The sequence below is a fragment of the Macaca thibetana genome, chromosome 9 (genome assembly GCF_024542745.1).
Source record: "Macaca thibetana thibetana isolate TM-01 chromosome 9, ASM2454274v1, whole genome shotgun sequence".
Taxonomy (NCBI): domain Eukaryota; kingdom Metazoa; phylum Chordata; class Mammalia; order Primates; family Cercopithecidae; genus Macaca; species Macaca thibetana.
In genome coordinates this window covers 74,999,112-75,024,244 of record NC_065586.1, presented here as the reverse complement: position 1 = coordinate 75,024,244, position 25,133 = coordinate 74,999,112, and the positions used below count along the sequence as shown (strand labels likewise).

Below are 25,133 nucleotides of genomic sequence, written 5' to 3'. Positions count from 1 at the left end.
GTGTATGAGAAAAGGCTGGATGTGCCACCACCAAGCATGAAATCCTCTGTGTGAGTGCTCATGAGTGGTAATTATCTGGATAGAAGATTGTCTTGGATTATGGACATGGTTTTGGAGAGGGAATTGCTAGGTCTGTGCAACTTATTAGATATGGTTGTGGTGGGGGGTGAGGACGGTTGGAAGAGAAGCTGGGAGAGAGGAGAGAACAAGGATTTGAACACAGATGTCTGAGAAGAGCATGGAAATCAAAAGGAAGACCTGCTTTGGAAGGAGTCTCCAATAGGATGCATTTAGCCTCAAATAACAGGCTGCATCAACAATATGTATGTGTATTGGCTCATATTACTGAAAAGTACAGAAGTACAGTGGGTTTTGGAATAGTTGATCAAGAAGCTCTGGAAGATGAATGGATAAAGAAATAGTGGTATGTGTATACAATAAAATAATATTTAGCCATAAAAGAGAAGGAAATCCTGCAGTTTGCAACAACAGGGGATGCACCTCTAGGACATTATGCTAAGTGAAATAAACCAGACATAGAAAGGCAGATACCATCTGTTATGAATTATATGTGGAAAATAAAAAAGTCAAACTTACAGAAGAGGGTAGAACCACGGCTGCCAGTGGGGTGGAGGAAATGGTGAGATCTGGGTCAAAGGGTACAAACTTTGAATTATAAGAGGAACCCAGTTCTGGTGTACAGCATGAGTGGCGATGGATGTGTTAATTAATTAGATTGTGGTAATCATTACAGAATGTAAACATATACCAAATCATTATTTTCTACACCTTGAACATATCCCATCTTTACTTGATAATTAAACATATTAAAATTTAAAAAGACATGAGGGATTCTTGGGCAAGATGGCTGAATTAGGAAAAGCTCTGGTCTGCAGCTCCCAGAGAGACTAATGCAGAAGGCGAGTGATTTCTACATTTCCAACTGAGGTACCCAGTTCATCTCATTGGGACTGGTTAGACAGTGGGAGCTGCCCACGGAGGGTGAGCAGAAGCAGGATGTAGCATCACTTCACCTGGGAAGTTCAAGGGGTTGGGAAACTCCCTCCCCTAGCCAAGGGAAGCTGTGAGTGAGGGATGGTGCTATCTGGCCCAGATACTACATTTTTCCCACTGTCTTTGCAACCCGCAGACCAGGAGATTCCCTCGGGTGCCTATACCACCAGGGCCCTGGGTTTCAAGCACAAAACTGGGTGGCCATTTGGGCAGACACCAAGCCAGTTGCAGGAGTGTTTTTTCATACCCCAATGGCGCCTGGAACTCCAGCAAGACAGAACCAATCACTACCCAGGAAAGGAGGCTGAAGCCAGCATGCCAAGTGATCTTGCTCAGCAGATCCCACCCCTACAGAGCCCAACAAGCTAAGATCTACTGGCTCGAAATTCTTGCTGGCAGCACAGCATTCTGAAGTCTATCTGGGATGCTTGAGCTTGGTGCAGGGAAGGGCGTCTGCCATTACTGAGGCTTACGTATAGCTTCTGTAGCCAGATTCCTCTCTAGATTCCTCCTCTCTGGGCAGGCAATCTCTGAAAGGCAGCAGCCCCAGTCAGGGGCTTATAGCTACAACTCTCATCTCCCTGGGACAGAGCACTTGGAGAAAGGGGCAGCTGTGGGCGCAGCATCAGCAGGCTTGAATGTTCCTGCCTGCTGGCTCTGAAGAGAGCAGTGGATCTCCCAGCACAGCACTCAAGCTCTACTAAGGGGCAGACTGCCTCCTCAAGTGGGTCTCTGACCTCGCACGCCTCCTAACTGGGAGATACCTCCCTGCAGGTGTCGACAGAAAACTCATATAGGAGAGCTCCGGCTGGCATCTGGCGAGTGTCGCTCTGAGACAAAGCTTCCAGAGGAAGGAGCAGGCAGCAGTTTTTGCTGTTCTGCAGCGTCCACTGGTGATATCGAGGTAAACAGGGTCTGCAGTGGACCTCCAGCAAACACCAGCAGGCCTGCAGAAGAGGGGCCTGACTGTTAGAAGGAAAACTAACAAAGAGAAAGCAGTAGCCTCAACATCAACACAAAGGGCAACCACATAAAAACCCCATCTGAAGGTCACCAACATCAAAGACCAAAGGTAGATAAATCCCTGAAGATGAGGAAAAACCATCGCAAAAAGGCAGAAAATTCAAAAAACCAGAATGCCTCTTCTCCTCCAAAGGAGCACAGTTCTTCACCAGCAAGGGAACAAAACTGAACAGAGAATGAGTTTGATGAATTGACAGAAGTAGGCTTCAGAAGGTGGGTAATAACAGACTCTTCCAAGCTAACGGAGCATGTTCTAACCCAATGCAAAGGAAGCTAAGAACCTTGATAAAAGGTTACGGGAACTGCTAACTAAAATAACGAATTTAGAGAAGAATATAAATGACCTGATGCAGCTGAAAAACACAGCACAAGAACTTTGTGAAGCATATACAAGTATCAAGAACTGAATCGATCAATTGGAAGAAAGGGTATCGGAGATGGAAGATCAGCTTAGTAAAGTGTGAAGATAACATTAGAGAAAAAAGAATAAAAAGGAATGAAGAAAGCCTCCAAGATATATGGGACTATGTGAAAAGACCAAACCTACATTTGATTGGTGTACCTGAAATTGATGGGGAGAATGGAACGAAGTTGGAAAACACACTTCAGGATGTTATCCAGGAGAACTTCCCCAACCTAGCAAGATAGGCCAACATTCAAATTCAGGAAATATGAGACCACCACAAAGATACTCCTAGAGAAGAGCAACACCAAGACACATAATTGTCATATTCACCAAGGTTGAAATGAAGGAAAAAAATCTTAAGAGCAGCCAGAGAAAGGTCGGATTACCCACATAAGGGAAGCCCATCAGACTAACAGCAGATCTCCCTGCTGAAATCCTACAAGCTAGAAGAGAGTGGAGGCCAATATTCATTCTTAAAGAAAATAATTTTCAACCCAGAATTTCATATTCAGCCAAACTGAGCTTCATAAGTGAAGGAGAAATAAAATCCTTTACAGACAAGCCACTACTGATGGATATTGTCACCACCAGGCCTCTCTTACAAGAGCTCCTGAAGGAAGCACTAAATATGGAAAGGAAAAAACGGCACCAACCATTGCAAAAACATACCAAATTATAAACACCATCGATGCTAGGAAGAAACTGCATCAACTAACAGGCAAAATAACCAGCTAGCGTCATAATGACAGGATCAAATTCACACATAACAATATTAACCTTCAATGTAAATGGGTTCAGTGCCCCAATTAAAAGGCACAGACTGGTAAATTGGATAAAGACTTAAGACCCATTAGTGTGCTGTACAGACCCATCTCACGTGCAAAGACACACATAGGCTCAAAATAAAGGGACGGAGGAAGTTTTATCAAGCAAATGGAAAGCAAAAAAAAGCAGGGGTTGCAATACTAGTCTCTGATAAAACAGACTTTAAACCAACAAAGATCAAAAAAGACAAGGACATTACAAAATAGTAAAGGGTGCAAAAAGAAGAGCTAACTATCCTAAATATTTATGCACCCAATACAGGAGCACCCAGATTCATAAAGCAAGTTCTTCGAGACCTACATAGAACTTAGACTGCCACACAATAATAGTGGGGACTTTAACACCCCACTGTCGATATTAGATCCACAAGATAGAAAATGAAGCAAGGATATTCAGGACTTGAACTCAGCTCTGGACCAAGAAGACCTAGTAGACATCTACAGAACTCTCCACTGCAAATCAACAAAATATGCAATCTTCTTAGCACCACATCACACTTATTCTAAGATGGACCACATAATTGGAAGTAAAACACTCCTCAGCAAATGTAAAAGAATGGAAATCATAACAATCAGTCTCTCAAATCACAGTGCAGTCAAACTATAACTCAAGATTAAGAAACTCACTAAAACCTGTACAAATACGTGGAAACTGAACAACCTGTTCCTGAATGACTGTTGGGTAAATAACAAAATTAGGCAGAAATAAATAAGTTATTTGAAACCAATGAGAACAAAGACACAACATACCAGAATATCTGGGATACATTTAAAGCAGTGTGTAGAGGGAAATTCATAGCACTAAATGCCCACAAGAGAAAGCAGGAAAGATCTAAAATCGACACCCTAACATCACAATTAAAAGAACTAGAGAAGCAAGAATAAACACATTTAAAATCTAGCAGAATACAAGAAATAGCTAAGATCAGAGCAGAAGTAAAGGAGATAGAGACGCTAAAAACCCTTCAAAAAAAAAAAAAAAAAAAACCAGTGAATCCAGGAGCCAGTTTTTTGAAAAGAACAAAATAGGCTGCTAGCCAGACTAATAAATAAGAAAAGAGAGAAGAATCAAATGGACACAGTAAAAATGATAAAGGGGATATCACTACTGATTGCACAGAAATACCAACTACCATCAGAGAATACTATAAACACCCCTACGCAAATAAACTAGGACATCTAGAAGAAATGGATAAATTCCTGGACACATACACCCTCCAAAGACTAAACTGGGAAAAAGTTGAATCCGTGAACAGACCAATAACAACAAGTTCTGAAATTGAGGCAGTAATTTATAGCTTACCAATCAAAAAAAAGGCCAGGACCAGACAGATTCACAGCGGAATTGTACCAGAGGTACAAAGAAGAGCTGGTACCATTCCTTCTGAAACTATTCCAAACAATAGAAAAAGAGGGACTCCTCTCTAACTCCTTTTATGAGGTCAGCATCATCCTGATACCAAAATCTGGCAGAGACACAACAAATAAAGAAAATTTCAGGCCAGTACCCCTGATGAACATCAGTGTGAAAATCCTCGATAAAATACTGGCAAACCGAATCCAGCAGCACATTAAAAAGCTTATCCACCATGATCAAGTTGACTTTATCCCTGGGATGCAAGGCTGGTTCAACATATGCAAATCAATAAATATAATCCATCATATAAACGGAACCAATGATAAAAACCACATGATTACCTCCATAGATGTAGAAAAGGCCTTCAATAAAATTCACCCCTTCATGCTAAAAACACTCAATAAGCTAGGTATAGATGGGACGTATCTAAAAATAATGAACTATGTATGACAAACCCACAACCAATAACATACTGAATGGACATTTCAAAGCATTGTTTGAAAACCGGCACAAGACAAGGATGCCCTCCTTCACCCCTCCTGTATATTGGAAGTTCTGGCCAGGGCAATCAGGCAAGATAAAGAAATAATGGGTATTCAAGTAGGAAGAGAGGAAGTCAAATTATTTCTGTTTGCAGATGACATGGCTGTATATGTTTGCATATTTAGAAAACACCGTCATCTCAGCCCCAAAACTCCTTAAGCTGATAAGCAACTTCAGCAAAGTCTCAGGATACAAAATGTGCAAAAATGGCAAGCATTCCTATATACCGATAGCAGACAAATAGAGAGCCGAATCATGAGTGAACTCCCATTCACAATTGCTTCAAAGAGAATAAAATACCTAGGAATCCAACTTACAAGGATATGAAGGACCTCTTCAAGGAGAACTACAAACCACTACTCAAGGAAATAAGAGAGGACACAAACAAATGTAAAAACATTCCATGCTCATAGAATGGAAGAATCAGTATCATGAAAATGGCCATACTGTCCAAAGTAATTTATAGATTCAATGATATTCCCACCAAACTACCACTGACTTTCTTCACAGAATTAGAAAAATCTACTTTAAATTTCATATGGAACCAAAAAAGAGCCTGATAACCAAAACAACTCTAAGCAAAAAGAACAAAGCTGGAGCATCATGCTACATGATTTCAAAGTATACTACAAGGCTACAATAACCAAAGCAGCATGGTTCTCATACCAAAACAGATACGTAGACCAATGGAACAGAACAGAGCCCTCAGAAATAATACCACACATCTACAACCATCTGGTCTTTGACAAACCTGACAAAAACAAGCAATGGTGAAAGGATTCCCTATTTAATAAATGGTGTTGGGAAAACTGGCTAGCCATATGCAGAAAATTAAAATTGGACCCCTTCCTTACACCTTATGCAAAGATTAACTTAAGATGGATTAAAGATTTAAGACCTAAAGCCGTAGAAACCCTAGAAGAAAACCTAGGCAATGCCATTCAGGACAGAAGTATGGGCAAATACTTCACGACTGAAACACCAAAAGCAATGGCAACAAAAGCCAAAATTGGCAAATGAGATCTAATTAAAGAGCCTTTACATAGCAAAAGCAACTGTCATCAGGGTGACCAGGCGACCTACAGAATGGGAGAAAATATTTGCAATGTATCCATCTGACAAAGGCCTAATATACAGAATCTACAAGGAACTTAAACAGATTTACAAGAAAATAATTCCATCAAAAAGTGGGCAAAGGGTATGAACAGACACTTTTTTTCCACTTATTTATTTATTTTTATTATACTTTAAGTTCTACGGTACATGCGCACAACATGCAGGTTTGTTACATGTGTATACATGTGCCATGTTGGTGTGCTGCACCCATTAACTCCTCATTTAAATTAGATATATCTCCTAATGCTATCCCTCCCCACTCCCCCCACCTCACGACAGGCCCTGGTGTGTGATGTTCCCCACCCTGTGTCGAAGTGTTCTCATTGTTCAATTCCCAACTATGAGTGAAAACATGTGGTATTTGGTTTTCTGTCCTTGTGACAGTTTGCTGAGAATGATGGTTTCCAGCTTCATCCGTGTCCCTACAAAGGACATGAACTCATCCTTTTTTATGGCTGCATAGTATTCCATGGTGTCTATGTGCCACATTTTCTTAATCAAGTCTGTCATTGATGGACATTTGGGTTGGTTCCAAGTCTTTGTTATAGTGAATGGGGCCGCAATAAACATACATGTATATGTGTCTTTATATCAGCATGATTTATACTCCTTTGGGAATATCCCCAGTAATGGAATGGCTGGGTCAAATGGTATTTCGAGTTCTAGATCCTTGAGGAATCGCCACACTGTCTTCCACAGTGGTTGAACTAGTTTACAGACCTGGCAACAGTGTAAAAGTGATCCTATTTCTCCACATCCTCTCCAGCACCTGTTGTTTCCTGACTTTTTAATGATTGCCATTCTAACTGGTGTGAGATGGTATCTCGTTGTGGTTTTGATTCGCATTTCTCTGATGGCGAGTGATGAGCATTTTTTCATGTGTCTGAACAGACACTTTCAAAAGAAGACATTTATGTGGCCAACAAACGTGAAAAAAGCTCATCATCACTGATCATTCAAGAAATGCAAATCAAAGCCACTATGAGATACCATCTCCAGTTAGAATGGCGATCATTAAAAAGGCAGGAAACAGCAGATGCTGGAGAGGATGTGGAGAAATAAGAACGGTTCTATAATGTTGGTGGGAGTGTAAATTAGTTCAACCATTGTGGAAGACACTGTGGGGATTCCTTAGGGATCCGGAACTAGAAATAACATTTGACCCAGTGTGTCCGGAATTGGTTCCTTCTGGTGGGTTCTTGGTCTCTCTGACTTCAAGAATGAAGCCGTGGACCCCCGTGGTGTTATAGTTCTTAAAGATGGTGTATCCAGAGTTTGTTCCTTCAGATTTTCAGATGTGTCCAGAGTTTCTTCCTTCAGGTGGGTTCATGGTCTTGCTAACGTCAGGAGTGAAGCCGCAGACCTTCGCAGTGAGTGTTACAGCTTTTTTTTTTTTTTTTTTTTTTTTTTAAATTTAAGTTCTGTGGTACATGTGCACAATGATGTGCAGGTTTGTTACATATGTATACATTTACCATGTTGGTGTGCTGTACCCATTAGCTTGTCATTTACATTAGGTATATCTCCTAATGCTATCCCTCCCCACTCCCTCCACCCCATGACAGGCCCCAGTGTGTGATGTTCCTCACTCAGTGTCCAAGTGTTCTCATTGTTCACTTCCCACCTATGAGTGAGAACATGCGATGATAGGTTTTCTGTCCTTGCAGTAGTTTGCTGAGAATGATGGTTTCCAGCTTCATCCATGTCCCTACAAAGGACAGGAGCTCATTCTTTTTTATTGCTGCATAGTCTTCCATGGTGTATATGTGCCACATTTTCTTAATCCAGTCTATCATTGATGGACGTTTGGGTTGGTTCCAAGTTTTTGCTATTGTGAATAGTGCTGCAATAAACATACATGTGCATGTGTCTTTATAGCAGCATGATTTACAGTCATTTGGGTATATGCCCAGTAATGGGATGGCTGGGTCAAATGGTATTTCTAGTTCTGGATCCTTGAGGAATCACCACACTGTCTTCCACAATGGTTGAACTAGTTTACAGTCCCAGCAACAGTGTAAAAGTCTTCCTATTTCTCCACATCCTCTCCAGCACCTGTTGTTTCCTGACTTGTTAATGATTGCCATTCTAACTGGTGTGAGATGGTATCTCATTGTGGTTTTGATTTGCATTTCTCTGATGGTCAGTGATGATGAGCATTTTTTCATGTGTCTGTTGGCTGCATAAATGTCTTCTTTTGAAAAGCATATGTTCATGTCCTTCGCCCACTTTTTGATGGGGTTGTTTGATTTTTTCTTGTAAATTTTTTTTGAGTTCTTTGTAGATTCTCGATAGTAGGCCTTCGTCACATGAGTAGACTGTAAAAATTTTCTCCTATTCTGTAGATTGCCTGTTCACTCTGATGGTAGTTTCGTGTTTGCTGTGCAGAAGCTCTTTAGTTTAGTTAGATCCCATTTGTCAATTTTGGCTTTTGTTGCCATTGCTTTTGGTGTTTTAGTCATGAAGTCCTTGCCTGTGCGTGTGTCCTGAATGGTAACGCCTAGCTTTTCTTCTAGGGTTTTTATGATTTTAGGTCTAACGTTTAAGTATTTAATCCATCTTGAATTAATTTTTGTATAAGGTGTAAGGAGGGGATCCAGTTTCAGCTTTCTACATGTGGCTAGTCAGTTTTCCCAGCACCATTTATTAAATAGGGAATACTTTCCCCATTTCTTCTTCTTGTCGGTTTGTCAAAGATCAGATGGTTGTAGATGTGTGGTATTATTTCTGAGGGCTCTGTTCTGTTCCATTGGTCTATATCTGTGTTTTGGTACCAGTACCATGGTGTTTTGGTTACGGTAGCCTTGTAGTATAGTTTGAAGTCAGGTAGCTTGATGCCTCCAGGATTGTTCTTTTGGCTTAGGATTGTCTTGGCAATGTGGGCTCTTTTTGGTTCCGTATGAACTTTAGTTTTTTCCAATTCTGTGAAGAAAATCATTGGTAGCTTGATGGGGATGGCATTGAATCTATAAATTGGGCAGTATGGCCATTTTCACTTTATTGATACTTCCTATCCATGAGCATGGAATGGTCATCCATTTGTTTGTGTCCTCTTTTATTTTGTTGAGCACTGGTTTGTAGTTCTCCTTGAAGAGGTCCTTCACATCCTTGTAAGTTGGGATTCCTAGGTATTTTATTCTCTTTGAAGCAATTATGAATGGGAGTTCACTCATGATTTGGCTCTCTGTTTGTCTGTTATTGGCATATAGGAATGCTTGTGATTTTTGCACATTGATTTTGTGTCCTGAGACTTTGCTGAAGTTGCTTATCAGCTTAAGGAACTTTTGGGCTGAGACGATGGTGTTTTTTTTTTTTTTTTTTTTTTTTTTTTTTTTTTGAGACGGAGTCTCACTCTGTCGCCCAGGCTGGAGTGCAGTGGCGTGATCTCGGCTCACTGCAAGCTCCGCCTCCCGGGTTCACGCCATTCTCCTGCCTCAGCCTCCCGAGTAGCTGGGACTACAGGCGCCCACAACCACGCCCGGCTAATTTTTTGTATTTTTAGTAGAGACGGGGTTTCACCGTGGTCTCGATCTCCTGACCTTGTGATCCGCCCGCCTAGGCCTCCCAAAGTGCTGGGATTACAGGCGTGAGCCACCGTGCCCGGCACGATGGTGTTTTCTAAATATAAAATATATATGCCCTGAGAGAGGGCATCCCTGTCTTGTGGCAGTTTTCAAGGGGAATGCTTTCAGTTTTTGCCCATTCAGTGTGATATTGGCTGTGGGTTTGTCATAAATAGCTCTTATTACATCCCATCAATACCTAGTTGATTGAGAGTTTTTCGCATGAAGGGCTGTTGAATTTTGTTGAAAGCCTTTTCTGCATCTACTGAGAAAATCATGTGGTTTTTGTCTTTGGTTCTGTTTATATGATGGATTATGTTTATTGATTTGCGTATGTTGAACCAGCCTTGCATCTCAGGGATGAAGCCAACTTGATCGTGATGAATAAGCTTTTTGATGTGCTCCTGGATTCGGTTTGCTAGTATTTTATTGAGGATTTTTGCATCGATGTTCACCACGGATATTGGTCTAAAATTCTCTCTTTTTTGTTATGTCTCTGCCAGGCTTTGGTGTCAGGATGATTCTGGCCTCATAAAATGAGTTAGGGAGGATTCCCTCTTTTTCTATTCATTGAAATAGTTTCAGAAGGAATGGTACCAGCTCCTCTTTGTACCTCTGGTAGAAGTCGGTTGTGAATCCGTCTGGTCTGGGACTTTTTTTGGTTGATAGGCTATTAATTATTGCCTCAATTTCAGAGCCTGTTATTGGTCTATTCAGAGATTCAACTTTTTCCTGGTTTAGGCTTGGGAGGGTGTATTGGTCCAGGAATTTATGTATTTCTTCTGTATTTTCTAGCTCATTTGCATAGAGGTGTTTATAGTATTCTCTGATGGTAGTTTGTATTTCTGTGGGATTGGTGGTGATATCCCCTTTATCATTTTTTTATTGCACCTAGTTGATTCTTCTCTCTTTTCTTCTTAGTCTTGATAGCGGTCCGTCAGTTTTGTTGATCTTTTCAAAAACTGGCTCCTGGATTCATTGATTTTTTGAAGGGTTTTTTTGTGTTCTACCTCCTTCAGTTCTGCTCTGATCTTAGTTATTTCCTGCCTTCCGCTAGCTTTTGAATGTGTTTGCTCTTGCTTCTCTAGTTCCTTTAGTTGTGATGTTAGGGTGTCAATTTTAGATCTTTCCTGCTTTCTCTTGTGGGCCTTTAGTGCTATGAATTTCCCTCTACACACTACTTTAAATGTGTCTCAAAGATTCTGGTATGTTGTGTCTTTGTTCTCATTGGTTTCAGGGAACATCTTTATTTCTGCCTTCATTTCTTTTTGTACCCAGTAGTCATTTAGGAACAGATTTTTCAGTTTCCATGTAGTTGAGCGGTTTTGAGTGAGTTTCTTAATCCTGAGCTCTAGTTTGATTGCACTGTAGTCTGAGAGACAGTTTGTTATAGTTTCTGTTCTTTTACATTTGCTGAGGGGTTCTTTACTTCCAACTATATGGTCAGTTTTGGAATATGTATGATGAGGTGCTGAGAAGAATGTATACTGTTGATTTGGGGTGGAGAGTTCTGTAGATGTCTATTAGGTCCACTTGGTGCAGAGTTGAGTTCAGTTCCTGGATATCCTTGTTAATTTTCTGTCTCGTTGATCTGTCTAATGTTGGCAGTGGGTGTTATAGTCTCCCATTATTATTGTGTGGGAGTCTAAGTCTCTTTGTAAGTTTCTAAGGGCTTGCTTTATAAAGAATCTGGGTGCTTCTGTATTGGGTGCATATATATTTAGGATAGTTAGGTCTTCTTGTTTAATTGATCTGTTTACCATTATGTAATGGTCTTCTTTGTCTCTTGATCTTTGTTGGGTTGAAGTCTTTTTTATCAGAGACTAAGATTGCAATCCCAGCTTTGTTTTCCATTTGTTTTGTAGATCTTCCTCCATCCCTTTATTTTGAGCCTATGTGTGTCTCTACATGTGAAATGGGTCTCCTGAATACAGCACACAGATGGCTCTTGACTCTTGATCCAATTTGCCAGTCTGTGTCTTTTAATGGGAGCATTTAGCCCATTTACATTTAAGGTTAATATTATTATGTGTGAATTTGATCCTGTCCTTATGATGTTAGCTGGTTACTTTGCTCATTAGTTGATTCAGTTTCTTCCTAGCATTGATGGTCTTTACAATTTGGTATGTTTTTGCAGTGACTGGTACTGGTTGTTCCTTTCCATGTTTAGCGCTTCCTTCAGGATCTCTTGTAAGGCAGGCCTGGTGGTGACAAAATCTCTCAGCATTTGTTTGTCTGTAAAGGATTTTATTTCTCCTTCTGTTATGAAGCTTAGTTTGACTGGATAGAAAATTCTGGGATGAAAATTCTTTTCTTTAAGAATGTTGAATATTGGCCTCCACTCTCTTCTGGCTTGTAGAATTTCTGCTAAGAGATCTGCTGTTAGTCTGATTGGCCTCCCTTTGTGGGTAACCTGACCTTTCTCTCTGGCTGCCCTTAACATTTTTTCCTTCATTTCAACTTCAGTGAATCTGACAATTATGTGTCTTGGAGTTGCTCTTCTCAAGGAGTATCTTTGTGGTGTTCTATGTATTTCCTGAATTTTAATGTTGGCCTATCTTGCTAGGTTGGGGAAGTTCTCCTTGATATTATCCAATCAAATGTAGGTACACCAGTCAGATGTAGATTTCGTCTTTTCCCATAGTCCCATATTTCTTGGAGGCCTTTTTAGTCCTTTTTTCTCTAAACTTCTCTTCTCACTTCATTTCATTCATTGGATCTTTAATCACTGATACCCTTTCTTCCACATGATCAAATCGGCTGCTAAAGCTTGTGCATGTGTCACATAGTTCTCGTGCCATGGTTTTCAGCTCCATCACATTATTTAAGATCTTCTCTACGCTCTTTATTTTAGTCATTTGTCTAATCTTTTTTCAAGGTTTTCAGCTTCTTTGCGATGGGTTTGAACATCCTCCTTTAGCTCGGAAAAGTTTGTTATTACCGATTGTCTGAAGCCTTCTTCTCTCAACTCATCAAAGTCATTCTCTGTCTAGCTTTGTTCTGTTGCTGTCGAGGAGCTCTGTTCCTTTGGACAGGAGTCACTCTAATTTTTAAAATTTTTAGCTTTTCTGCTCTGGTTTCTCCCCATCTTTGTGGTTTTATCTACCTCTGGTCTTTGATGATGGCGATGTACAGATGGGGTTTTGGTATGGATGTCCTTTCTGTTTGTTAGTTTTCCTTCTAACAGTCAGGACCCTCATCTGCAGGTCGGTTGGAGTTTGTTGGAGGTGCACTCCAGACCCTGTTTGCCTGGGTATCACCAGCAGAGGCTGCAGAACAGCAATATTGCAGAATGGCAAATATTGTTGCCTGATCTTTCCTATGGAAGCTCCGTCTCAGAGAGGCACCTGGCCATATGAGGTGTCATTTGGCCCCTGCTTGGAGATGTCTCCCATTTAGGCTACTTGGGGGTCAGGGACCCACTTGAGGAGGCAGTCTTTCCGTTTTCAGATCTCATACTCAGTGCTGTGAGGACCACTACTCTCTTGAAAGCTGACATACAGGGATGTTTAAGTCTGCAGAATTTTCTGCTGCCTTTTGTTCAGCTATGCCCTGCCCCCAGAGGTGGAGTCTACAGAGGCAGGCAGGCCTCCTTGAGCTGCGGTGGGCTCCACCCAGTTCGATCTTCCTGGCCACTTTGTTACGCAAGCCTCAGCGATGGCAGATGCCCCTCCCCCAGCTTCTCTGCTGCCTTGCAGTTTGATCTCAGACTGCTGTTCTAGCAGTGAGTGAGGCTCCGTGGGCATGGGACCCTCCAAGCCAGACGCAGGATATAATCTCCTGGTGTGCCATTTGCTAAGACTGTTGGAAAAGCGCAGTATTAGGTTGGGAGTGTCCCAATTTTCCAGGTACCGTCTGTCACGGCTTTCCTTGACTAGGAAAGGGAATTCCCCAACCCCTTGCACTTCCTAGGTGAGGCAATGCCCCGCCCTGTTCTGTGGGCTGCACCTACTGTCCAACAAGCCCCAGTGAGATGAATCCGCTACCTCAGTTGGAAATTAAGAAATCACCCATCTTCTGCATTGCTCATGCTGGGAGTTGTAGACTGGAGCTCTTCCTATTTCGCTGTCTTGGAATTTCCCCCAAGTGTTACAGCTCTTAAAGGTGGCGCCTACGGAGTTGTTTGTTCTCCCAGTGTGTTCGTAATTTTGCTGACTTCAGGAGTGAAGCTGCAGACCTTCGCAATGAGTATTATAGCTCTTAAAGGTGGCACAGACCCAAAGAGTGAGCAGTAGCAAGATTTATTGTGAAGAGTGAAAAAACAAAGCTTCCACAGCGGGTAAGGGGACCCGAGCCTCTGCTGGCTTGGGTGGCCAGCTTTTATGCCCTTATTTGGCCCCACCCATGTCCTGCTGATTGGTCCATTTTACAGAGTGTTGATTGGTCCATTTTACAGAGTGCTGATTGGTCCTTTCTACAGAGTGCTGAGTGGTGCATTTACAAACCTTTAGCTAGACACAGAGCGCTGATTGGTGCATTTTTACAGCATGCTGATTGGTGTGTTTACAAACCTCTAGCTAGACACAGAGCACTGATTGGTATGTTTATAATCCTTTAGCTAGACAGAAAGGTTGTCCAAGTCCCCACCTGACCCAGAAGCCCAGCCGGCTTCTCCTCTCACCAGCAATCCCATTACTGAGTATATACCCAAAGGATTATAAATCATTCTGCTGTAAAGACACATGCACACATATGTTTGTTGCAGCACTATTTTCAGTAGCAAAGACTTGTAACCAACTCAAATGCCCATCAATGATGGACTGTATACAGGAAATGTGGCATATATACACCATGGAGTACTATGCAGCCATAAAAAAGAATGAGTTCATGTCCTTTGCAGGGACATGGATGAAGCTGGAAACCATCATTCCCAGGAAAATACAGAGAAACATAAAACCAACCACCACACTTTCTCACTCATAAGTGAGAGCTGAATAATGAGAACATAATGGGCACAGGGAGGAGAACGTCACACACTGGGGCCTGTTGGGAGATGGGGTGCCAGGGGTGGGATAACATTGGGAGAAATACCTAATGTAGATGACGGGTCGGTGGGTGCAGCAAACCACCATGGCACGTGTATACTTATGAAACAAATCTGCACGTTCTGCACATCTATCTCAGAGCTTAAAGTATAATAACAACAACAACAAAACTAAGAAAACATGTATTAAGAAAGAAAGCAAGCTTCTTGATGTTAATGATCAAGAATGTTTCTGCGATGTCATCTAAGATCTAGGATCCAGGATCCAGGTGTTTTCTGGCTCTGTCTGTCTTTCACACTGATGGTTGGTACTCCTTATGGCTCATGGGTGGAGCCTGCAGCATCAGGGCTACCTGTGCCATTGTTCACAGGTAGTAAGAGAAAGAGAGAACTTACTCAGTAATTCTCTTACAAAGTCAGAAAGCTTCATTCTCAAAAGCTTCCATGAGACCTCTTCTCCCTTGTCTGTGGCTCAGATTGGATCACATGCCTATTCTTAAACCAACCTGTGGGAATGGGAGTGGCATCACTTTTAGATAATCAGGTTGATTCCAGGATTCTGGGTAGACAGTTTAAATGTCCACTTGTACACAGAAGATTGAGTGCAGTTTAAACACGTCAAGGAGCCAGTGGCATAGCAAGTTTGTGACTTGGTTCAGAGGTTACATTTATGAGTCTGGGTTCTGAAAGGAGTGATATGTGTTTTAAAGGAAAAAAGCAAGAGACAGTGTTCTTGAATTCTTCAGTATTTTCAGACTCTTTTTGTGAATTTGTTAGTCTGAAAGGTTATAGTAATGCAGACCTGGCCAGTTTTGTACAACCAAAGCAGAGCAAACATTCAGTCCACTGATTCACAAGGTGTTGAGGACAAAAGTTAGCGGAACAATCCATGGTGATGTAAGCTGAGTACTGACACTTTATTCATTTACCAGCTAATTCTCCCTTTTACCATGTGATCTGACTTTGTCAAAATTGGTCAGTTGGATAAGGTTTGGGTGGCTGAAGCATATGACACTTTTCAATTTTAGAGCTCATTAGGTGTTTTTTTTTTTTTTTTTTTTTACCACTATTTCAACTTGATGCATTACAAATTTGATATAATTCAGGGAAAGGACCTGTATGGGATAATAAGTAATCAACATTATTCTGACCTTTTTATGTAGAGTGTATGTTTCACCATAAACATATTGTTTACTTTTGTCTCTTATTTAAGGAATATGAGACAGCATTAAAAGATGAGAGTTAAGTAAACTCTGGGCTACTATACAGTGGAATATTAATAAAACACATAAATACACACACTCCCTTCCTTAATCCCTCCCCATACCCCTACACCTTTCTGACAGAGGCAGTCATGCCCACCAAATATTCTAATTGCTTTCTGCATTTCCCAGCCACCTTTCAGTTGCATGGAGATGTGTCTTGTGATGGACAATGGGCTGTGAAAGAGAGATATTTTTGTTATAGGCCATGGCAGTAAAAGATCCATGCAGAATTCTTCCTGTTTTCCTCCCATGGGGATACTGAAGGGACCATGGATTGCAGATGGGCAGCTATAAAATGGAAGGATCTCCATTAGCTTGAGTCCCTGAGTGACTGTGTGGAGCTGAGCCTCTTGTTGACCTTTGTAGGCTATTTAACATGGGGGAGAAACAAACTTTTGTTGTGTTCATCCACTGACATTTGGAATTGTTAGAGCAGCACAATGAATACATACCTCCTTTCAATATTTACTCTTTGTCTAGAAGCATGTTTTTCAAACCTAATCCTTACCTCCTTGCCTGCTCACCCAGTAGATCCTACATAGAAGTTTATCTCTTTTTGATGACTCAGTGTTGCCATTATAGATCTCAGTTATTGTGCTGATCTCTTATTACTCATCAGCATAGATGCCATCAGGGCCTACTAAGCTAAGTAGGGTCGTTTGCTTTAAGAAGATGAACTGAGTTGAGTAGTAAAATGTATTCCCTAAAAAAGCATGTATGAATGTATAGTAACTGGAGTAACTAGTCTTATGAAAAATTGGAGACTAGAAAATTGCATTTAAGGTTTGGTAGCTTGATTTTGTTAAATGAGTACTATTTCAGTTTCTCCCCCAAGTTTGTTTAGTCTCATTTTTTAAAAAAGACTTTATTGAGGATAATAGTCATAAGAAGGTGTACATATTTAATGTACACAACTTGATGAGTTTGGAAATAAGTATATATCCATGAGACCATCACCACAAGCTATCCAGCCTCTCCAAAAGTTTCCTTCTGTCCTCTTTATTACTGTTTTTTTCCTAATAAAAACACTTGATATAGTATCTACCCCCTTAGCAAATTAAGTATACAGTACAGTGTTGTTATCTCCAGGCACTGTGCTGTACAGTAGATCTCTAGGAATTATTTATGTTGTACAAATTACACACTGTTGTATTCAAGTTATATACAAGTTGTACTTTGATAGTTCAAGTTTAATAAATCTCTTTGTAGTTACCCATGAGATCTGATAGAAGATCTGGTTAATATTTCTGAAGGAATTATTCCTTGGAGAATGAAGTAGCCTTTAGAATCACATATCTTTATGTCCCAGAGGAACCCGAAGACCTGTTCTTCGCTAACATTATAGGCCGTCATAAATAACCCACCCACATGCCATGAAAAAATTGTCTTTGGTTTGGAGCAGAGGTCAAAAAGTGGGACCCATGCTTGCTTTGGCCCACAAAGTGGTTTTTGCATAAGGAAAATAGGTGCCAACATTTAGAAATCAGGAAATGTAACACAAAACTCTAGATTTCTGGCTGCTCTTTTAAAATGGGTGGATGTGGTCACTCTGAGCCTGTATTAGCAGAAGGTTGGAATGGAAACAACTGAACTGAGGCATCCCATTTTCCACAGCTCACGCTTGGCCCAGCTTGCCACTCACTCACTGCACTTACCCCGCCACTGCAGGCGTTTTGCTTAGAGGGTTCCTTTCTCCATTATCATGCACGTATTTCCTGGGAGAATTAGTCCTGCCAGTGATTTAGGACTTACTTTCATCTAATAAATATTCACTTAGTATTCGCTTAGTTTCACTTACTCTGGTAAGCAGACGCCTCAGAAATACCATTTGTTGAATAAGTTAAAAGAGACTTGGGAGATGGAGCTTCCACTTCACGTTGTCTGTACTGTATGATAGACCATGTGCCATATAATTGGAAAGCCTTACATAATTGTTGCCTCTTCTGTTCTCTTCATGTTATCTCCTTTATCACTGTAGCATTAAATTTACTCTAATGATACTTACTGAGATCCTATGTGCTAGATTCTAAGGGTTTTAAAAATGAAAGAGATACAGTTGTTGGCCACCAGGAGCCCAGCTTGTTGGCGATATTGTTAAAGAAATAAGCACTATAATGTTGCCACAATAAATTGAGTATGAGAGAGAGAGAGAAAGAGAGGCAGGTGACCTCTGATTGGGAGAGTTTTGGAGGAATTTTCTTAGTGGAAGGCACATTTGAACTAGGTTTTCATTGATAAGTAGGAGTTCTCAAAACTTCTGAGATAAATTAGCTAAGCCTGCCTATAGGGTGGACCAGTTTGAAACTTTTACTAATTCTTAGTGAAGCATGAAAGGTAGTCTTCACTTTACATGACCTATGGGGACATCAAAATGACTATGCAAATTGAAACTGTGCAAAACACTCTCATCAATCAATGGGAAAATTTAGTGATTACAACCTTTAAATTTTTTTGTCAAAATATTTAGTCTCTTTTATTGTCAGTCATAAATATATAGGAAAATGAAAAATAAAACTAATATTTATTCAGTACACTCTATTGAAATGTTGGAAACACTGAGAATTAACACTTATTATTTCTTTGTAAAAACTTATTAAGAATAATTTGAATAGTGCTAACTTTCTTTTTGTTGTATAATTTACCATAAGGTGAGAGCATCCTTTGTAAGCCTTAAGGAATTGTCATACTCAGGAGTCTGGATCAGCTTCCAGTGTTTCATCCTGTGTGCTTTCAAAGTTGTGAAATATCTTCTAGAATTTCTTTAATGTGAAGTTTTTCGCCAGCATCACTTCCTCAGGGATATCTCCATCTTTTTTTGTCACAGCCCTTCCTTGCTCGTATCAGTAAATGTGTCGTCACTAAGTTGCTCTGGCTAAGCATCCGGAGTCACTCAAGTAATCAGCAATGTCAGCATTCCCACAATCAGCTCCTTCTCCTGTTCTCATTGACTTCTGATTCAGATTTCATTTCTGGCATTGTCATTGTTTCCTTGCTGCACTTTCACCTTTGTTGGTCAGTTTCCCCTTTTGATTTACCCATTTTTGTAAAATGCCATGTGGTTTTATGACTAGGAGACAAGGAGTCATCATGACTACTTGCTTTGCCATCTGTGCAGAACTGATAACAGACGTGTCGTGAACAGTCGCCAACAAACTTCGAAAGAGAAATGTGATTGGTCACTGATCCAGATGAGACCTGTTATTTATGGACTGAAGAGCTGGCAGTGAAATTTGTATTTGATGCAACAACTCAGAGTTTGTGTATCATGGTAATGGAAATGTAAACTTGTGTTGTTGAGGGATTGGTGGGTTTTCAACCAAGCTATAGTAACTGAAATTCATGCATATCGGAACTTCGTAAAGCATGGACTATCTGTATTGACATTTTGAGTGGATTTGTCCTGTCCTCTGATCAGAGAGTTTAGCAAGTATAGCCCTGGCCACTTGATGGCATTCCATTAAAACCTCCTAATCACTGTAACAACCAAAATACTTCCCATATTTCCCATATGTGTTTGGGGTTGGGGGTGGGGACACTAACTTAGTTTGGGGACCATTTGGGGGCTATATCTGGGTCATTTCATCATTAAGAAGGCAAGGAGTGTTTGGAAATAGCCACTCTGTTGCTGCTCAGTTACCTTAGCATTCATAGCTGAGTTCTGAGAGGTGGAGCTTTCAGAGTGACCTCCCCTAAAGATTGTGGTGCCTTCTACTTCCTTCATAAGCCAAGGGAGGCAGAAAGAGCCTCCTTGACAAGGAGTCACATGACCTAGATTCTAGCTGGACCTTGCCACATATCTGTCTGCCATGTAACCTTTTTGAATCCTAATTTTCACAGCTATACAGTAAGTTTCTCTATCTGATTTACAAATTATTTTGAGGAATAAATGGAAAATGTATGTAAATACTGGGTGCACGTGAGGAATTGTTCTGATGATGATGAATAACTGAATCGTTGGGAGTCGTTTCTTGGACTACAATGAAATATACCAGAACCCTTTAATGTCTCAGCAAAATAAACATCCTCAGCTTTTAGACACCCCCTCGAGTGAGAAGTTCGCAACTTTCCCATCTCCGCTTAGTTGGCTCTTTTCTCACTTAGCTCCCTTCATGGCGAAATGCAGCAAATAGACTACCAGTCCATTATTAGTCCATGAAATAACTTTTAACAGCTTCCTCCGTGAGGGACAGACCTTATTTCTCTATTAATATAAGGAAAATAGAGCACAAATTAGTTGGTCTTTTAGAGAAACAGGCTGCAGATGGCTTCCAGCTGGTAGCCATTTTGAATGATGAATTTTGAATAGAGTATAAATGTCGAGTTAGAGAGTTCAGTGTTCTTTTCCTGGTCCAAGAATAAATATTTTTAGTAAAGTTAGTATAAATAGACCTGTCTTGGGGTGATCTGAGATGCTGATTACTTACCTGTGGATTTTTAACTTTACGTCTGGAGTGAAGAATTTGATGAAATAAGCATGTTAGTAGAATATTGCTGGCTTGGCAAAGGTTTCCTTCATCTGTAAGATATTATCCTGTAATTGCTGCAAACCTGCAAAATATATGGTTTAGTGAACATTGGTAGATATATTCTCTTTCCACATGGTATACTAATCTGGAATTTGTTGCAGATGAGATAAATCTATTACGACTCGAGCATTGAAGAATATGAATGGAAATTATTTTTATCATGGATGAAACTACTTGTAGAATTTGATTAGATTTTACTTGTTTATTTTATTCTAACTTTAGCAGTTTATTTCAAGAAAGTGAAATTACTTAAATGATTCGGTGTAAATCTCTGAAAGTTTTTCAATAGCTTACCGACTTTCTTCTAATTACAAAAAAATTTGTAATTCTAGCTTTTGTAAACAGTACCTTCTCTTCCTACTTGTACCCCCCAAAGCCCCACAGAAACTGAAAAGAAAACAGGAACATACAATTTTATATTTATTTGGCACCTTTTTAATGTGGAAAAGAAGTACTTAAGTCTTGGATCAGGGAGCATTACTTCCTATTTGTAAAATATAAAGTGGAAAGTTAAGGTAACTATTTACCTTCCAAAGCTGTTACATATCTATAGCATGCTATCTTCATCAGATTTTTATGATGAAAAAAAAACTTTTGCAGATGAAATATAAAAAAAATATATATTTTCTTACATCAACAGTCCTAATTTTAATTGTTTCATATATTTTAAAATTGATATTCTTTGGGCAAGCCATTTTGTTACTATGGATATTTGCTATTCATCAAATCTGATACTACCATAAGAATGAAGTTACACTTCAATTATTAGTTCCCTATAAGAAATGAGCACAGTAAATCTAACAACAGAAATTTAAAACAATTATATATTCAAATAGTTACATTTTTAGATGGACTCCTCCAAAATCTCTTTTCTTATGACATATAGGATTGCTATTCTAAGAGAGCAGCTAAAGAACCCTAGCCGAGATTGGTAAAATTGAGAAGAGATTTTTTTTTTGTCAATGAGGATGTCCAGAAGTTGAAACTCACTTACCTGAAATAGCAAAATCATACAGCATCCAGAATTATGAGTTAGAACAAGTGTTTTAAAATACTTAATGTGTATTTTAATGTTCATGGAAAATGATTCAACATCAGATGTTTGTTCTTTGAACTTACTTTTGATTTTGTGGTGGTGGAAATAGGGACAATAGTAAGATTTTAAGAAACTAGCTGGAATTCACTCTAGGGCTTCCCCCCACTGCCCCCATCCCCCACCCCCACCCCCCCCACCCCCGGCCCCGAGACAACATAATTTTCTTCGCAGAGATTTCGTGGCTTTGCATAACTTGGCATTCCCTAATTTAACTGATACCATGATATTGATAGTTTTGTTTCCATAAGGAAGTACTAATTATTTTAAACATGTTTCCCAACTTTCAGGTAACATTTCACACAACTGGGAGGCATCAGCATCATATTTTGGGTGGGGGATGACCAGAATGATCTGCTTAACTGTATTATTCCTTATTGAATTATTCCTTGAAAGCAAACTAAACATTTTGGACAACATGTTGACTTACTTAAGCATATCACATGTTTCTTGGAAGTGATTTTCTTATCAGATTTTTCAGGAATTGAATTGTGAGAAATGGACAATATCCTCTTGAAAAAGTGTCCCGTGTCTCTGTCCATTGTAGCATCCATAAAGTTATCTCTTTATTTAAATGATGTTTTTGAAAATGTTACTTTAATGTTTATAGAAAATAATTCAAAATCAGTAGTTTGTTCTTTGAGTTTTGGTTTTGTGAAGGTGCAAATAGGGACAATAATGAGATTTTTTTAAAGACCAAAAACCAACTAGCTGAAACTCTGGAATTTTTTATTTCTCCTGAAAAAGAAATAGTCATTTTCTTCTCAGCAGTTTTGTGGCTTCTTTGATTTCAACCACATCTTCCTAGCTTTACCTTTTCCAGTTCCCTGATTTACCTGCCTTGACGAACATTTAGTACCTATTTTTGCATAACTTGTGGATACTTACTGTCTTACTTCCTGCCTTGGCACCCCTTCTTCCATCCCATGCCACCTGCAGGGGATGTGCTTGTCAGCCCTCAGATCCAGTAACCTAGCTCCAGTACTGGGGTTCCTGGAACCAACCTCTACCCACACCCCCTGTAGAGACCTGTGCTTCCTCCCCCACCCCCCACCTCCATGACAGATGCTTCACACTCACTACTTCCATCACTGGCTGAGGCTATCACAAATTAATAGTGTGCCATATCAAAGCTGTAAGAATAGACCTGGAGTCATTGTAGATGATGGTTTTAAAAGCGTCATTGATAACATCCTAAGGAAAAATTTGACTTCCCGAAAGTGAGTAAGTGTGGCCCCTTCCTATGTGTAATCACTGCACTGGCCAGAATTTATTTGTAGGGAGTGTCAGCCAAGCACAGGTACTTGTTGGCTTCTCTTTGTGTCACGAATTCAAGTCAGTTTGAAGGGCATTAGTGTGCACAGCCGTAGGACAGTGGGGATGACAGGAGACACATTACCCATCCTGGATGTGTGGGGTGAGCCTCGAAGCCCTTCGGCTGCACTGAATCACCCTCAGGGCCTTGCAGGTACCAGCCGTCTCTTCTTTTTCCAGACCTTTCCACATGCCCTTCTCCTCTGCCTGGGACACTTTCTTCACCTTTTCTCCAGTGAGCCAACTTTTTCTTCTCCTTTAGGTCACAGCATTAGTAAGCATTTTCTTGAGGTAGCTTTCCTTGACTACCCACGACCGGGTTAGGATCCCCTCTGTACATGCTCATATTGTGCTGCCCCATTCTGAAACATGGCACATAGTACCATGAGGGCAATTAGCTTGTCTTCTCCCTTGTTAGATTCTGAGCTCCTGCAAGGTAGGAATCATCTCGCTTGCTGTTGTATCCCTAGCATCTAGGACTGTGCCTGTCTGACCAAAACTTATCAATATCATCATAAATGCAAGGGCTGATATTATCAAGCACTCACTATGTGCTATGCTATGTGCTTTGGGTTTTCTCATTAAGTTCTCACAACAACTTTAGAAATAGATATGATAATGAATTTTACAGAGAAGGAAATTGAGACTGATAGAAGTTAAGTAATTCCCTCAACACAGCACCCCTAGGAAGCAGCAGAACTGGTATTTGTCTCCGGAGTCCCTGCTCATAATGGCTAGATTACACACAGTGATGAACAAATAAAGGATGTCTGCAAAGGCATCCAGCCAGAGCTCTGTGTGGGGCCAGCAGCTTCATGAATGATCCAAGGAGTTGGCATTAGCTGGCCAGAAATGGTGTTCCAGAGAGTCACTTTTTTTCTAGTCGTATAGGAGAGGTCAGCTCCAGATGCCAAGTTCTAATTACTGGCAGTTTGTTTTCTCTAAGAGGTTTGGCATTTAGTCTGGCTCTTAGAACTTTAGAGGTCATGTGGTATAGTATACAGAACTCTGGTGTTAGAATTAGGGATTCGAGGCTTGGGATTACCCCACTTTCCCTTAAACACAGTGTTGATGTGAGTAGGTTGAGAGTGGTCTTTGTGAGCCCACTTCTCTGCACGGTATAGACAGGGAGTTGTAGTGGTAGTTAGAGGGAGTGTGTATAAAGCTGTCTTCCCAACTTGATGGCAGTGACTTACTGCTCTCAGGATGTTTTCTCTGGCATATTATTTCCTGTCATGGGGCACCTATTGGTGCTTAATAAAATAAGTGTACATGCAGGGTGATTCCTGGGCAGTTCTACTAACGATTTAAGATTTCAGAAAGTTACGCCTTCTACCCATACGTTAAAAGGGAAACATCTATTACAGTATCATAATATGGCCCTTGACATCATTTACTGGATTAAGCAACTGCATTATTTAATTCAGAAAAGGAAAAGCATGTAGGTTGTTTTCTTACTGCCTCCCCACCAACAGCAACATTATAGTAAGATCTTATTTTTCTTTCTTTCTGTTTGTTGTTATTGTTATTTTAGAAACAATGTCTCAGTCTGTAGCCCAGGCTGGAATGTGGTAGCATGATCATAGCCCACTGCACCCTTGAACTCCTGGGCTCAAGTGATCCTCCTGCTTCAGCCTCCTGAGTAACTGGGACTACAGGTGTATGCTACCACGCCCAGCTAATTTTTGTATTTTTTTTGTAGAGATAGAGTCTCACTATATTGTCCAGGCTGGTCTCAAACTCCTGGCCTCAAGCAGTCCTCCTGCCTCAGTGCTGGGATTATAGGCATGAGCCACTGCATGCAGCCTTATTTTTCTATCTTACCTCTTTGAGTGTCTAAAGTAACTTAGAGGAAAATTCTGAAACTAGTTAAATCCAGGGCCTGCTGTGTACAGGGCAGAGAATTTAGTTTTTGTTTTGCAAAGACAGGCTGTAAATAAGTAAGTACAGAAAATAAGAGGATTTCCACTTGCAATAAGGGTTAGGAGGGAAATAAACACAGTGAGGTGGGAAGAATAATTGTGTTTGGGTTGGTGTGAGAGTAGAAAAGGATGAGGAGTTGGACAAGATGGCAGCTGAAGTCTGAGCATGAGAAGGGGCGGGGA

General features: G+C 40.4%; 2 protein-coding genes across 5 annotated transcripts in view; both read left to right on the top strand.

Annotated features, from left to right (window-relative positions):
• PHYHIPL (phytanoyl-CoA 2-hydroxylase interacting protein like) overlaps positions 1–25,133 on the top strand; it is a 1,239,789-nt gene that overhangs the window by 644,914 nt on the left and 569,742 nt on the right. The gene's annotated exons all lie outside the window — the stretch shown is intronic.
• BICC1 (BicC family RNA binding protein 1) overlaps positions 1–25,133 on the top strand; it is a 328,071-nt gene that overhangs the window by 171,801 nt on the left and 131,137 nt on the right. The window contains exon 1 of one of the 4 annotated variants that reach the window (XM_050803025.1): positions 22,378–23,976. The exons of the other annotated variants lie outside the window; for them this stretch is intronic. The gene's annotated coding sequence lies outside the window, so the exon portion shown is untranslated. Of the gene's footprint in view, positions 1–22,377; positions 23,977–25,133 lie in introns of those variants that run through there. 4 annotated transcript variants of the gene reach the window in all.